General features: G+C 41.5%; 2 long non-coding RNA genes across 5 annotated transcripts; both read left to right on the forward strand.

Annotated features, from left to right (window-relative positions):
• Window positions 1-4,510: 4,510 nt before the first annotated feature.
• On the forward strand, window positions 4,511-16,196 carry LOC127307847 (uncharacterized). 4 transcript variants are annotated; one of them, XR_011747011.1, is made up of 8 exons: window positions 4,511-4,880; window positions 4,962-5,038; window positions 5,902-5,977; window positions 6,131-6,237; window positions 8,000-8,101; window positions 13,786-13,861; window positions 14,015-14,121; window positions 15,884-16,196. It is a non-coding gene; the product is annotated as an uncharacterized lncRNA (long non-coding RNA). The 4 variants fall into 4 exon arrangements; XR_011747012.1 differs by having other exon boundaries at window positions 4,512-4,916; window positions 5,005-5,038; XR_011747013.1 differs by lacking the exon at window positions 4,962-5,038 and having other exon boundaries at window positions 4,512-4,916.
• Window positions 8,140-10,621, forward strand: LOC127307848 (uncharacterized). The gene is made up of 2 exons (XR_007855891.2): window positions 8,140-8,334; window positions 10,544-10,621. It is a non-coding gene; the product is annotated as an uncharacterized lncRNA (long non-coding RNA).
• Window positions 16,197-16,708: the final 512 nt, after the last annotated feature.

Here is a 16,708-nt window from a genome sequence, read left to right on the forward strand (position 1 = left end):
GCAGAGTGGACTTCTAGGACTTTCCAATATTCTAGCTCCCAGAATATAGATTTCTTCTTCCACATGGCTGCGTGCCCGTCAGCTCCCTTCGGAACTGATTGTTCGCTAGGACCCTTTCCAAAGATGACTTTCAAATCCTTGACCATTGATGTCTACGGGAGCTTCTATTCTTGTAGACAGTGTTGGGCCTCCAAGAGCAGAGGTTTGTAGAACAGCAGCAAGTTTCCCTTAAGTGGATCACCCAAGGTTTATCGATCTCAGGGAGGAAGAGGTCAAAGATATCCCTCTCATGCAACCCTGCAACCACAAAGCAAGAAGTCTCTTGTGTCCCCAACACACCTAATAGGTGCACTAGTTCGGCGAAGAGATAGTGAAATACAGGTGGTATGAATAAATATGAGCAGTAGCAACGGCACTTAAAAGTGCTTGCTGGCGTGTAGTTGATGGTGGTAATATTGCAGCAGAGAAACGCAGAAACAAGAAACAAGCAGCGATAGCAGTATTTAGGAACAAGGCCTAGGGATCATACTTTCACTAGTGGACACTCTCAACATTGATCACATAACAAAATAAATAGATAGATGCTAGACTCTACACTCTCTTGTTGGATGATGAACACCACTAACTGTGTAGGATTACACGAACCCTCAATGCTGGAGTTAACAAGCTCCACAATATTCAATGTTCATATTTAAATAACCTTAGAGTGCATGACAGATCAACACAACCAAACCAAGTACTAACATAGCATGCACACTGTCACCTTCACGCTACGAAAGGAGGCATAGATCACATCAATACCATCATAGCAATAGTTAACTTCATAATCTACAAGTGATCACAATCATAAACTACGCCAAGTACTACATGATGCACACACTGCCACCTTTACACCATGCAGGAGGAATAGAGTACTTTAATAACATCACTAGAGTAGCACATAGATGAATAGTGATACAAAGCTCATATGAATCTCAATCATGTAAGGCAGCTCATGAGATCATTGTATTGAAGTACATAGGAGAGAGATTAACCACATAGCTACCGGTACAGCCCCGACCCTCGATGGAGAACTACTCCCTCCTCATGGGAGACAGCAGCGGTGATGAAGATGGCGGTGGTGTCGATGGAGAAGCCTTCCGGGGGCACTTCCCCGTCCCGGCGGCGTGCCGGAACAGAGACTCCTGTCCCCTAGATCTTGGCTTCGCGATGGCGGCGGCTCTGGATGGTTTCTCGTACCGTGGATTTTCCGTATCGAGGTTTTAGGTTGAGGACATTTATATAGGCGAAGAGGCGGCGTCAGAGGGTCGAAGAGGCGGTGATACCATAAGGCGGCGCGGCCAGGGCCTGGGCCGCGCCGGCCTACCTCCTGGGGCCCATGTGGGTCCACTCTGGCGACTCTCGGGTGTTCTGGATGCTTCCGGGGATTCTAAGATGCTGGGCGTTGATTTCGTCCGATTCTGAGAATATTTCCTTACTAGGATTTCTGAAACCAAAAACAGCAGAAAAACAAAGAATCGCCCTTCGGCATCTCGTTAATAGGTTAGTTCCAGAAAATGCATAAATATGACATAAAGTATGCATAAAACATGTAGATATCATCAATAATGTTGCATGGAACATAAGAAATTATCGATACGTCGGAGACGTATCAGCATCCCCAAGCTTAGTTTCTGCTCGTCCCGAGCAGGTAAACGATAACAAAGATAATTTCTGGAGTGACATGCCATCATAAACTTGATCATACTATTGTAAGCATATGTAATGAATGCAGCGATCCAAACAATGTAAATGACATGAGTAAACAAATGAATCATATAGCAGACTTTTCATGAATAGTACTTCAAGACAAGAAATAAGAGTTAACTCATAAAGCAATAATTCATATTAGAGGTATTGAAGCAACACAAAGGAAGATTAAGTTTCAGCGGTTGCTTTCAACTTGTAACATGTATATCTCATGGATAGTTGTCAATGCAAAGTAATATAATAAGTGCAATATGCAAATATGTAGGAATCAATGCACAGTTCACACAAGTGTTTGCTTCTAGAGATGGAGAGAAATAGGTGAACTGACTCAACATAAAAGTAAAAGAATGGCCCTTCGCAGAGGGAAGCATTGATTGCTATATTTGTGCTAGAGCTTTGATTTTGAAAACAAGAAACAATTTTGTCAACGGTAGTAATAAAGCATATGTGTTATGTAAATTATATCTTACAAGTTGCAAGCCTCATGCATAGTATACTAATAGTGCCCGCACCTTGTCCTAATTAGCTCGGATTACCTGGATTATCATTGCAATGCATATGTTTTAACCAAGTGTCACAAAGGGGTACCTCTATGCTGCCTGTACAAAGGTCTAAGGAGAAAGCTCGCATCGGATTTCTCGCTATTGATTATTCTCAACATAGACATCCATACCGGGACAACATAGACAACAGATAATGGACTCCTCTTTTATGCATAAGCATGTAGCAACAATTAATTTTCTCATATGAGATTGAGGATATATGTCCAAAACTGAAACTTCCACCATGGATCATGGCTTTAGTTAGCAGCCGAATGTTCTTCTCTAACATTATGCAATGCTCTAACCATTTTGGTGGTAAATCTCCTTTACTTCAGACAAGACGAACATGCATAGCAACTCACATGATATTTGTAACACCCCAACTTTTGCAACCTTGATTAATTGTCCATATTTCAAAAATTAGGGGGAACAAAAACTTTTTTCTATAGACTAATTTAGATGAGTTGCCTTGATTTATTTGTTGTGATGAATTGCTTTGATCTGCCGCTAGATATATTGTCTTGATTTCTTGTTGAGTTCTGTGTTGAGTACCTCAAAGAACAACACCTCTAGTGGTCAAACATACAACTCACCTAATAAAAAAACATGTGTGACTTAGGTAAAATTGTTTTCCTTTTTACTACATCAAACTCTTCTCCTGATGGCAACATGAGTGTGCCATCTTGATATTCCTATTTGTGTTAGTCCAGCTCAAACCATCCTTGAATCCAAAATTTGGGATCATCTACCCTCATCACATCCTTCTCTTATACCCACTCATCATAGGTTGATTCTGAAGCCAAGTCAACAATCTGTTTTGGCAAGCTTATAAGTTCCAGACTTTGGCAGTTGATATCTAAGCAACCACCACTGTTATTGTTGACCTCAATGCATGGATCTCATCTATGCAACATCCTCTTCAACCTCCACGTCTTGCATGTCTCAGTCAATCCTTGCAGCTCATATTTTCAACTTGATCTTGTACCCTATCCAATGTTTTACCTCAAGATCACTTCCTTCACTTTTACCTCTTGTTTTTATTCAAGTTTAATCTTCACAAAACCAAGATTGGGAATGATGGGTACATTTTGAGGCCACCATCTACCCTTGAGAACACTCCTCCCTAAATTAGTTTTCTTTCTCAAAAACCCTATTGTTTTTCCTTCTCTAGTTTTGATCAAAAAACTACTTCTAGTTTTATAAAATCTTTTCAGGATATTTCTTCAAAAAAAACAAAGAACTGAAATGGGTTTTGTTTTTCATCCCATTTCTACCAAGTACTGATTTCTAAAACATTATTTTCTATTTTGTTTTCCATTTTACAAAAGGCTTGTTTATGGTACCTATACCATTTCTTGTCTTCCTCTTGCTTATTTTACATTTGAGAAAAACTCTACTTCACTTGAGAAAGTAAGTAGAACATTTTGACCTCCTATGTTCCAACTAGTTTCTCTCAACATTTTCAAATTCCATTCCACTTGAGTTCATTCCCAATTGAGGTGTTTCAAATCCCTTTCAAATAAATTCTTTATTTTCAAATGACAATCCTTGCACATCTTATGCACATCACTGATTTACCACATTGTATCCCCTCATCCTCCAATTCTTGATCAAATGGATGATCATTTGATACTTTCAAATGGACTCCCTTCAACTGAACCCTAGACTCAGGGAGTATTTCAAACCACTCCCAATTGACCTCTTTTTTTTAGAACGACTTATTTTTCCTCATACCTATCTCACTCCCCCATTCTTTTCCATCAACACCTTGACCTCTTGAATTGATTTTATGCCACCATATTCACCATTGGTATTGTATCTGTACTTCCATCACTACCCCTCTAAACCTTGGATCTATCTCTTTCCATCATTTGTTTGCCACAAACAAAGTGATAACAAATTTTCCTTTTAATGCATATCACTCTCACTCTCCATTTCTATCTCTATGTCTCAACCTCCATCAACATTACCTCCTCAACATCATGCACATGGATGATGTGCATCTCTCTCTCATTGTTCATTTTTGTTTGGCAAGAATGGAGCCGGCCAATTTGTGTTTGCATTCAAAATTCGGCCAGCACTATCTCCCCTTTTCCTTCTTATACAAGCCATGCCTCCCACCTACCCCAATCCATAAATGGGCAGCCTCCCAACCAACTCAATCAATGAGGAGGATACCTCCCAACCAACTCAATCAATGAGGAGGCAGCCAACCCACCCCCTCTCCCTCTATATAAAGGGGCTTGGCAGCCCACTCCCTCCTCACTTGCTCTCATTTCCCACTCTCCACTCCTCTCCACTCCTCTCCTTTGCCTCATTTCTTTTCACTCCCTACTATTTCCTCCACTCCCTCACACTCTCCTCCTCCACTTCCCCACGAAAATGGTGCTCCCCTTGCTCCCATGGCCGGCCATAGCCATGGCAAGCCACCAAGATGAAGCTCTCCCCCTCCCTCAAACTCATCCTCACCATGAGAGCCTCCCTCTCCTTCTTCTCCCTAACCTTAGATGGTTTAATCTCCTCTTCTTCTCCCTCCATTGCTAAGATTGGATCTTGATGCAGGTGCATGTTGGTCCAAGCATGGAGAAGGTTGAGCTATCCTCAGATCTGAAGTTCTTGAGCAAAGTTCGTCCAAAACCTTGCAGTAATTTCTGTTTCTTGCTGTTTCAGATTCTGGTACGATCTTGTAAAATCCGCCAAATCTCGTGTGCAGATCCAAATCAAGTGGTTCAAAGTTCTGCAGATAGGTACGGAAAATATCTACAACTTGGCGTTGGTCTCATCCTCAAATTCGTTACGGATTTTGCATGATAAATAAAGTTCTGCAAACATGCAGAATCATTGTTTGTTAGATTTCTTCCGTTTTACAAAACCTTTTTGAGCAAACTCAATTTTGGGTGAAAGCCCTCTCCAGTACCTTCATTTTGGCGTTGGGTTCACTTCAAATGACCACATAGAATTGAAGTGATTCACAGATCAATTTCTGGTCAGATCTGACTTTGTCTGTTTATACCATGAGCTTGGAGATGAATTTGCGAGTGAAACCAATTGCATTAGAACCATATTGTCAATACCTTTCATATGCAACTGACCTAATATTTTTAGGATTTTTCTACAATTTTTGGCATACAGATCTTGTTTTCTGTACAGTCAGATTCAAGCAAGGTCCTAAAATTGTAGGTTCAACCTTTTTGAGTGATTCCAATTGGGTTAGTCTTGTATTAGTACTGGCTATCTAGGAAAAATATTATTAGTCTCTGTTCATACATATTTGTTGCTGTTAGTAATGTTTATGTGTGACATGCATTGTTGAAACAAAACTTTTCGGTTTGTCTAAAACCCTTGACCAACTCTTTTTAGTAGAGGTGGGCAACCTTTGTTTTATGTTTGCAAAACAAAATCTCTGCAATTTAACATTAGCTCTTTTGTTTTGCTTAAGTTTTCAAATGGTAGGGCATATCATTTGCTTCCTATTCTTGTGTGGTGTTATGTGAGCAAACTAAGTTAGGAAAACTGTTTTCTACTTTTTCCAAAAATGTTTGAAAATGTTTTGTGAATGTATTTGATGTCAAACTAATGATTTTGTCCTCTTTATGATGTTATCTACCAGGGGATGTTTGGTTTATACTATGGTGATAACCGAGAGAGGCAATTGCTAAGTTGTGATACTCTCATACCTTTACTAGGTAAATAACATGGGTTTTCTTTAAGTTGTTTGTGGTATCTATAAGTCCTTTGTATGGTAGCTCTTTATTGAATGGTTAAATTATGGTTGTTGTATGTTTGTTTTGTTGGTGCAATGTGATTGATTGTGTTCCTTTTATATTTTCCGGCGATAGACGCGAGCAATTCCGGAGAAGAAGAAGAAGTGGAATTGGACAAGGATTTTATTGTTGGGATTCTTATATTGATGGAGTTGAAGAAGTACAGGGACAAATAAGCCAAGGCAAGCCATCTTTTGATCTCTGATCCGGTGTCTAGTTGGATGTCATTTGTTGATGTTCAAAGCGCCTTCATTCTATGTGTGTTATTATCTCTATTTATGTCATCTATGTGTGATTGCAAGTGGGGTACTCCCTAGTGGTGATGCTCCACTATTGTCCTTATGGGATGCATGGTAACATGGCCATGCTATTCCACTTGGTGATCTTGTATGCTCAACTTGAGCATGTTCCATCTCAAGATATTAACTTACACCACACCCACCCCCTTTGTAGTATAGAGGTATCAATGTCATGATCTTGGTGTATTCTCAACTTGAGAGGAGTATGCCGTGTACCATCTTGGAGAATATGTTGGATAGTGACACTCCACTATCTAAGTTGTGTAATTAGCACCACAAATCTGAGAGTATATTCCTCCTTGTGTTGTCATAATACATGCTTACCTTAAGCAAGTATGATCCACTCCACTACCCCTTTATACCTCATCTATGGCGGGATGACTCTCATCTCGGCCGTAGTGCAATACTAGTTCAACTCATGAAACTATAGGTTGGGAACCCCTCAAGGTTTTCCTTGTTGTAAATGTTTATGAAAACCTCGGGTGAGGCAATCTTACCCAAGCGTATGGTTTATGAAAGGAAAGGATCTTGACAAAGATGGTTGGAAAGAGGAAATGTGTGTGTGACTTGGGTTTTTGAGAAAAACGACACATGGTTCTCTGTATTCGCCCGGAACAATTAACCCGCGCAACCACACTACTCCAACGTGGGCACGGGGCTTAGCTTGACGTTTGTTCTTCTTAGCATGAGGCACCGCACAACTATACAAGGGTACGGTTACCCCCGAGTCCGGGTTGTCGTAGTTGGAGACAATCGTATAACGGGAGGCCTTCGGGGCTGACCCGTCCGGAAGACACTATGGGTCTCCTGGCTTGGCGGTGGAGCCACGCTCAAAGGGAGGTGAGCTGCCACGGTGCCGGGGAGGTACATACTCCATAGGGTAGGACCTCTTGCTAAGTTGAATAGGCGAAAGGCTTCGACTGATTATCCGAGACTCGCATACTTTCGTATGACGAACTGGGGATGATCCCGGCGGATTTATCAGATCTTGTGGGGAAAGTGCGCACACTCTGCAGAGTTAAAACTATTCGAATAGCCGCGTCCGCGGTCATGGACGGTTGGGATGGCCGTTACCGAGCTGTGTCGAGTTTTGGTTTAGAAAATGATTTCCAAAGGAAATGTGCGTGTTGGATGTACCGGAAGGGTACGGAAAGGCTGGTGCCGACCATATGGAGATGGTCGAGGAAAATGAAACAAAATTGGGTGACCCTTCCTAGTGTTTCATGTAGAGGGACTCTTCTTCAATAAAGATATAGAGATGTCGTAGTTTATCTTTTGAAGTATCTTCTTCAACAAAGATATAGAGATGTCGTAGTTTATCTTTTGAAGTATCTTCTTCAACAAAGATATAGAGATGTCATAGGACTTTCCTAGTATCCCCATCAATTGAGATGGCGGTATGCTACCTCTTCTTTAACAAAGGTATAGAGATGTAATAGGACTCCCTTAGTGTCCCCATCACTCGAGATGCCGGGATGCTATATCCACAAGAGAAACTATTTCTCTTCCACATGCTACATCCACGAGAGAAACTATTTTTCCTCTCTTGCCTTCTCTAGTTAGAATTTTTATCACCTTCTTGATGGTTTGCGAGTACAATTCCAAATGTACTCACGGCTTTGTCCCTGGCTATTTACTTGGCCAGACTTGAAGGAGTTCGACAGATGAAGAAGGAGTTGACGACGTCTATGCGGGCTAGGAACGTCTCCCCAGTCAGTTGCCTGTAGGGTTATGGCAGATGACTTGGGTACTGCGTCTTTGAAGTGATGATGTCGCTACGATGTTTAGTTAGGCCCTTCGAGGCTATTATGTAAGTATTGGTCATGTGACCATGTTGTAATTTTCTTATTCCGCTTTGTAATGGATGGTGTAATTTGATATCAGTTCGGTTATGTGTTCACGGCGCACTGATCATGGGATCGTGAACTGTATACATAACAGGGTATTTCGGACAGCTAGTCCGGGGTCCCCACAGAGCTGGTATCGTAGCCATCCCGATCGTAGGAGACCTTAGTTAGCATGGACGTTAGTTAGGAAACAAGTACTTGGACAAAACTATTTACAAAACAAATTGTTTCTTTAGTCGGAAGTATAGCTTCTACTCCTCTTATTTATTCAAAGCTTCTAAAATTCTTACCTCTCCGCTTTATAAAAAGGTTTGAAAATTCTTACTCTATTGTCTCAGCCAATTCAAACCTACATATTGGACGATGTCCCCAACTCAGACTGGAGACTCGAACTCGAAGATGGCTCAATCCCTCAGGAAGACTCATATATCTCCAACTGCAGCTATTGAAGATTGGATGCCGACGTAGCCGTGTGCTTGTTGGGATGATAACATCATGTCTTTGGTTGTCACCAAAGTCTGTCAAGGAGCTGACCTTCTTCCTCTGTGGACTTGCACTTTTTGCAGTCATCTGGGATCAAGTCCTCAGTTCTTGACTAGTAATTTTTAGGCCAGCTACAAGAAGTTGACGATTTCGGGAGTACCTCAACAACTACCTCTTCGAAGACCTCACGTCCCCGGGATGTTGAGCAAGAAGACTACGCAGTTTTCTCCTCCGCCTCAACATAGAAGACCGAACACCAGGCCTGCTTCGCAACCAACTGCCCCGAAAATCCATGTTGGAGTCCATAAGAGCAAAATGAAGATGGCAACATATGTGACCAGCCCCCCAAACCAATAGGATGGATAGGACAAACTCAATCGCTTTGATTGAGCTACCCCCACGCATTAGGCATTCCATGGGTACTTAGGTTACCATGCCTGGTTTGATGATTGCTTGTAGTTCCCTTGTGTGCTGCCTTGAGTGTCTTTTGTTTGTTTGTTGTGTGTATAATTGTCTTGGCTTTTCGGTCTGAAAAACACCCTTAGTGTGATAAACTAGCTTAGAAAGCCTCCCAAAGATGTTTTCACCCTCACCTACCTCGCCGATGTTTTGCTAACTGCTAGTTAGTTGGATAAGTTAACAAAAAGCTCTAACTCTACCCCCGTTAGCAGTTGTTTTTCAAACATCAGGAAAACTAACCCAAACCCCCATCTACGCTAACTTCCTTCAATATCAGCTGGAGCATCTCGACTACGCTAAGAAAGAAGAAGCCCTACCTTCAAGAATGACTGCACCTCTGCGAGAAGACATACTAATTTGGACTAACCTTGGAGCATAATCGCGCTAACCTCGAGGATATTTTCTTGAAAACTACCCTCTAACACACCGTCTAACAAGTTGAGTGAACAATAACGTCAAAGCCAAGCTACATCACATGGTTCATCTGGTCCTCATCAAGTGAAGGCTCCTGAAGATACCTCAAGACTCAAGACTTTAGGCGTAGTTTACCCGCTAACTTCTTAGTTGCTACCGAAGTCGCAAGACCGACCCTCAAGCTGAAGATTGTCTTCGACGACCCCTGTTGCTGCTTCATATGGGTACCAACCAGGCGTTTCATCAACTTATTAACTCACGGCGCGTCCCCTATGGTTTAGTTAACACCGTGAGTGCCTCTTGAAGTTGCGGTCTGCACGTCGCCCCTGAAGATTCTTCAACTGAGTACGGAAGATCGATGACTCCTTCGAAGCCCCGACAGACCGCAAGGCGTAAGCTCTAAGATTTTCCGAAAGCTCGATGAAAAATCTTAAGGGTGGAAGTCTTCCACTAAAAGTTGGAGCTAACCCTAACATTTTAAACCTTTCTAACACATCGTTGGAAATGTGGGATGCACTAACCCCTCTTGAAGCCGTGGACTACTCAACGCCCGCTGAAGATGTTCAACTCCAAAGATCAATGGCTTCTCCAAAAAGCGCCCGACAAGACCCGTGGCCGAAGCTTACGCTTTTAACGCCCCCTCCCGATGAACAATTTTAAGGGTGGAAGACTTTGTCTTCCACTAAATTTAAGCTAACTCTAAAAAGTTTTCAACCCTGCTCAAGCACCATTGGGTGCACTAACTCTCCCACAATCATGAACCCCGCTAGGATCATTAAGAAGGTATAGATCCAACTTCTGCACGGAGTCGTCAGCCTCTTCATGAACCTCGCCATCGTCAGAAATCCATCATGTCTCTCACAACCTGAAGTTGCGACCCTCTCCACACAAAGGCATAAAAATGGAGTCTAATTTTCGTTAAACTTTACAACCCCTCCAGTTCTACGCTCAGTAATCTCGGGACGAGATTATTTTAAGGGTGGAAGATCTGTAACACCCCAACTTTTGCAACCTTGATTAATTGTCCATATTTCAAAAATTAGGGGGAACAAAAACTTTTTCTATAGACTAATTTAGATGAGTTGCCTTGATTTATTTGTTGTGATGAATTGCTTTGATCTGCCGCTAGATATATTGTCTTGATTTCTTGTTGAGTTCTGTGTTGAGTACCTCAAAGAACAACACCTCTAGTGGTCAAACATACAACTCACCTAATAAAAAAACATGTGTGACTTAGGTAAAATTGTTTTCCTTTTTACTACATCAAACTCTTCTCCTGATGGCAACATGAGTGTGCCATCTTGATATTCCTATTTGTGTTAGTCCAGCTCAAACCATCCTTGAATCCAAAATTTGGGATCATCTACCCTCATCACATCCTTCTCTTATACCCACTCATCATAGGTTGATTCTGAAGCCAAGTCAACAATCTGTTTTGGCAAGCTTATAAGTTCCAGACTTTGGCGAGTTGATATCTAAGCAACCACCACTGTTATTGTTGACCTCAATGCATGGATCTCATCTATGCAACATCCTCTTCAACCTCCACGTCTTGCATGTCTCAGTCAATCCTTGCAGCTCATATTTTCAACTTGATCTTGTACCCTATCCAATGTTTTACCTCAAGATCACTTCCTTCACTTTTACCTCTTGTTTTTATTCAAGTTTAATCTTCACAAAACCAAGATTGGGAATGATGGGTACATTTTGAGGCCACCATCTACCCTTGAGAACACTCCTCCCTAAATTAGTTTTCTTTCTCAAAAACCCTATTGTTTTTCCTTCTCTAGTTTTGATCACAAAACTACTTCTAGTTTTATAAAATCTTTTCAGGATATTTCTTCAAAAAAAACAAAGAACTGAAATGGGTTTTGTTTTTCATCCCATTTCTACCAAGTACTGATTTCTAAAACATTATTTTCTATTTTGTTTTCCATTTTACAAAAGGCTTGTTTATGGTACCTATACCATTTCTTGTCTTCCTCTTGCTTATTTTACATTTGAGAAAAACTCTACTTCACTTGAGAAAGTAAGTAGAACATTTTGACCTCCTATGTTCCAACTAGTTTCTCTCAACATTTTCAAATTCCATTCCACTTGAGTTCATTCCCAATTGAGGTGTTTCAAATCCCTTTCAAATAAATTCTTTATTTTCAAATGACAATCCTTGCACATCTTATGCACATCACTGATTTACCACATTGTATCCCCTCATCCTCCAATTCTTGATCAAATGGATGATCATTTGATACTTTCAAATGGACTCCCTTCAACTGAACCCTAGACTCAGGAGTATTTCAAACCACTCCCAATTGACCTCTTTTTTTTAGAACGACTTATTTTTCCTCATACCTATCTCACTCCCCCATTCTTTTCCATCAACACCTTGACCTCTTGAATTGATTTTATGCCACCATATTCACCATTGGTATTGTATCTGTACTTCCATCACTACCCCTCTAAACCTTGGATCTATCTCTTTCCATCATTTGTTTGCCACAAACAAAGTGATAACAAATTTTCCTTTTAATGCATATCACTCTCACTCTCCATTTCTATCTCTATGTCTCAACCTCCATCAACATTACCTCCTCAACATCATGCACATGGATGATGTGCATCTCTCTCTCATTGTTCATTTTTGTTTGGCAAGAATGGAGCCGGCCAATTTGTGTTTGCATTCAAAATTCGGCCAGCACTATCTCCCCTTTTCCTTCTTATACAAGCCATGCCTCCCACCTACCCCAATCCATAAATGGGCAGCCTCCCAACCAACTCAATCAATGAGGAGGCTACCTCCCAACCAACTCAATCAATGAGGAGGCAGCCAACCCACCCCCTCTCCCTCTATATAAAGGGGCTTGGCAGCCCACTCCCTCCTCACTTGCTCTCATTTCCCACTCTCCACTCCTCTCCACTCCTCTCCTTTGCCTCATTTCTTTTCACTCCCTACTATTTCCTCCACTCCCTCACACTCTCCTCCTCCACTTCCCCACGAAAATGGTGCTCCCCTTGCTCCCATGGCCGGCCATAGCCATGGCAAGCCACCAAGATGAAGCTCTCCCCCTCCCTCAAACTCATCCTCACCATGAGAGCCTCCCTCTCCTTCTTCTCCCTAACCTTAGATGGTTTAATCTCCTCTTCTTCTCCCTCCATTGCTAAGATTGGATCTTGATGCAGGTGCATGTTGGTCCAAGCATGGAGAAGGTTGAGCTATCCTCAGATCTGAAGTTCTTGAGCAAAGTTCGTCCAAAACCTTGCAGTAATTTCTGTTTCTTGCTGTTTCAGATTCTGGTACGATCTTGTAAAATCCGCCAAATCTCGTGTGCAGATCCAAATCAAGTGGTTCAAAGTTCTGCAGATAGGTACGGAAAATATCTACAACTTGGCGTTGGTCTCATCCTCAAATTCGTTACGGATTTTGCATGATAAATAAAGTTCTGCAAACATGCAGAATCATTGTTTGTTAGATTTCTTCCGTTTTACAAAACCTTTTTGAGCAAACTCAATTTTGGGTGAAAGCCCTCTCCAGTACCTTCATTTTGGCGTTGGGTTCACTTCAAATGACCACATAGAATTGAAGTGATTCACAGATCAATTTCTGGTCAGATCTGACTTTGTCTGTTTATACCATGAGCTTGGAGATGAATTTGCGAGTGAAACCAATTGCATTAGAACCATATTGTCAATACCTTTCATATGCAACTGACCTAATATTTTTAGGATTTTTCTACAATTTTTGGCATACAGATCTTGTTTTCTGTACAGTCAGATTCAAGCAAGGTCCTAAAATTGTAGGTTCAACCTTTTTGAGTGATTCCAATTGGGTTAGTCTTGTATTAGTACTGGCTATCTAGGAAAAATATTATTAGTCTCTGTTCATACATATTTGTTGCTGTTAGTAATGTTTATGTGTGACATGCATTGTTGAAACAAAACTTTTCGGTTTGTCTAAAACCCTTGACCAACTCTTTTTAGTAGAGGTGGGCAACCTTTGTTTTATGTTTGCAAAACAAAATCTCTGCAATTTAACATTAGCTCTTTTGTTTTGCTTAAGTTTTCAAATGGTAGGGCATATCATTTGCTTCCTATTCTTGTGTGGTGTTATGTGAGCAAACTAAGTTAGGAAAACTGTTTTCTACTTTTTCCAAAAATGTTTGAAAATGTTTTGTGAATGTATTTGATGTCAAACTAATGATTTTGTCCTCTTTATGATGTTATCTACCAGGGGATGTTTGGTTTATACTATGGTGATAACCGAGAGAGGCAATTGCTAAGTTGTGATACTCTCATACCTTTACTAGGTAAATAACATGGGTTTTCTTTAAGTTGTTTGTGGTATCTATAAGTCCTTTGTATGGTAGCTCTTTATTGAATGGTTAAATTATGGTTGTTGTATGTTTGTTTTGTTGGTGCAATGTGATTGATTGTGTTCCTTTTATATTTTCCGGCGATAGACGCGAGCAATTCCGGAGAAGAAGAAGAAGTGGAATTGGACAAGGATTTTATTGTTGGGATTCTTATATTGATGGAGTTGAAGAAGTACAGGGACAAATAAGCCAAGGCAAGCCATCTTTTGATCTCTGATCCGGTGTCTAGTTGGATGTCATTTGTTGATGTTCAAAGCGCCTTCATTCTATGTGTGTTATTATCTCTATTTATGTCACCTATGTGTGATTGCAAGTGGGGTACTCCCTAGTGGTGATGCTCCACTATTGTCCTTATGGGATGCATGGTAACATGGCCGTGCTATTCCACTTGGTGATCTTGTATGCTCAACTTGAGCATGTTCCATCTCAAGATATTAACTTACACCACACCCACCCCCTTTGTAGTATAGAGGTATCAATGTCATGATCTTGGTGTATTCTCAACTTGAGAGGAGTATGCCGTGTACCATCTTGGAGAATATGTTGGATAGTGACACTCCACTATCTAAGTTGTGTAATTAGCACCACAAATCTGAGAGTATATTCCTCCTTGTGTTGTCATAATACATGCTTACCTTAAGCAAGTATGATCCACTCCACTACCCCTTTATACCTCATCTATGGCGGGATGACTCTCATCTCGGCCGTAGTGCAATACTAGTTCAACTCATGAAACTATAGGTTGGGAACCCCTCAAGGTTTTCCTTGTTGTAAATGTTTATGAAAACCTCGGGTGAGGCAATCTTACCCAAGCGTATGGTTTATGAAAGGAAAGGATCTTGACAAAGATGGTTGGAAAGAGGAAATGTGTGTGTGACTTGGGTTTTTGAGAAAAACGACACATGGTTCTCTGTATTCGCCCGGAACAATTAACCCGCGCAACCACACTACTCCAACGTGGGCACGGGGCTTAGCTTGACGTTTGTTCTTCTTAGCATGAGGCACCGCACAACTATACAAGGGTACGGTTACCCCCGAGTCCGGGTTGTCGTAGTTGGAGACAATCGTATAACGGGAGGCCTTCGGGGCTGACCCGTCCGGAAGACACTATGGGTCTCCTGGCTTGGCGGTGGAGCCACGCTCAAAGGGAGGTGAGCTGCCACGGTGCCGGGGAGGTACATACTCCATAGGGTAGGACCTCTTGCTAAGTTGAATAGGCGAAAGGCTTCGACTGATTATCCGAGACTCGCATACTTTCGTATGACGAATCGGGGATGATCCCGGCGGATTTATCAGATCTTGTGGGGAAAGTGCGCACACTCTGCAGAGTTAAAACTATTCGAATAGCCGCGTCCGCGGTCATGGACGGTTGGGATGGCCGTTACCGAGCTGTGTCGAGTTTTGGTTTAGAAAATGATTTCCAAAGGAAATGTGCGTGTTGGATGTACCGGAAGGGTACGGAAAGGCTGGTGCCGACCATATGGAGATGGTCGAGGAAAATGAAACAAAATTGGGTGACCCTTCCTAGTGTTTCATGTAGAGGGACTCTTCTTCAATAAAGATATAGAGATGTCGTAGTTTATCTTTTGAAGTATCTTCTTCAACAAAGATATAGAGATGTCGTAGTTTATCTTTTGAAGTATCTTCTTCAACAAAGATATAGAGATGTCATAGGACTTTCCTAGTATCCCCATCAATTGAGATGGCGGTATGCTACCTCTTCTTTAACAAAGGTATAGAGATGTAATAGGACTCCCTTAGTGTCCCCATCACTCGAGATGCCGGGATGCTATATCCACAAGAGAAACTATTTCTCTTCCACATGCTACATCCACGAGAGAAACTATTTTTCCTCTCTTGCCTTCTCTAGTTAGAATTTTTATCACCTTCTTGATGGTTTGCGAGTACAATTCCAAATGTACTCACGGCTTTGTCCCTGGCTATTTACTTGGCCAGACTTGAAGGAGTTCGACAGATGAAGAAGGAGTTGACGACGTCTATGCGGGCTAGGAACGTCTCCCCAGTCAGTTGCCTGTAGGGTTATGGCAGATGACTTGGGTACTGCGCTGCTGAAGTGATGATGCTGCTCTGATGTTTAGTTAGGCCCTTCGAGGCTATTATGTAAGTATTGGTCATGTGACCATGTTGTAATTTTCTTATTCCGCTTTGTAATGGATGGTGTAATTTGATATCAGTTCGGTTATGTGTTCACGGCGCACTGATCATGGGATCGTGAACTGTATACATAACAGGGTATTTCGGACAGCTAGTCCGGGGTCCCCACAATATTCAACAAAGAGTAGTTGATGGCGTCCCCAGGAACATGGTTATCGCACAACAAGCAACTTAATAAGAGATAAAGTGCATAAGTACATATTCAATACCACAATAGTTTTTAGGCTATTTGTCCCATGAGCTATATATTGCAAAGGTAAAGGATAGAAATTTAAAGGTAGCACTCAAGCAATTTACTTTGGAATGGCGGAGAAATACCATGTAGTAGGTAGGTATGGTGGACACAAATGGCATGGTGGTTGGCTCAAGGATTTTGGATGCATGAGAAGTATTCCCTCTCGATACAAGGTTTAGGCTAGCAAGGCTATTTGAAACAAACACGAGGATGAACCGGTGCAGCAAAACTCACATAAGAGACATATTGCAAACATTATAAGACTCTACACCGTCTTCCTTGTTGTTCAAACTCAATACTAGAAATTATCTAGACCTTAGAGAGACCAAATATGCAAACCAAATTTTAACATGCTCTATGTATTTCTTCAT

The sequence above is a fragment of the Lolium perenne genome, chromosome 6 (genome assembly GCF_019359855.2).
Source record: "Lolium perenne isolate Kyuss_39 chromosome 6, Kyuss_2.0, whole genome shotgun sequence".
NCBI classification, from domain to species: Eukaryota; Viridiplantae; Streptophyta; class Magnoliopsida; order Poales; family Poaceae; genus Lolium; species Lolium perenne.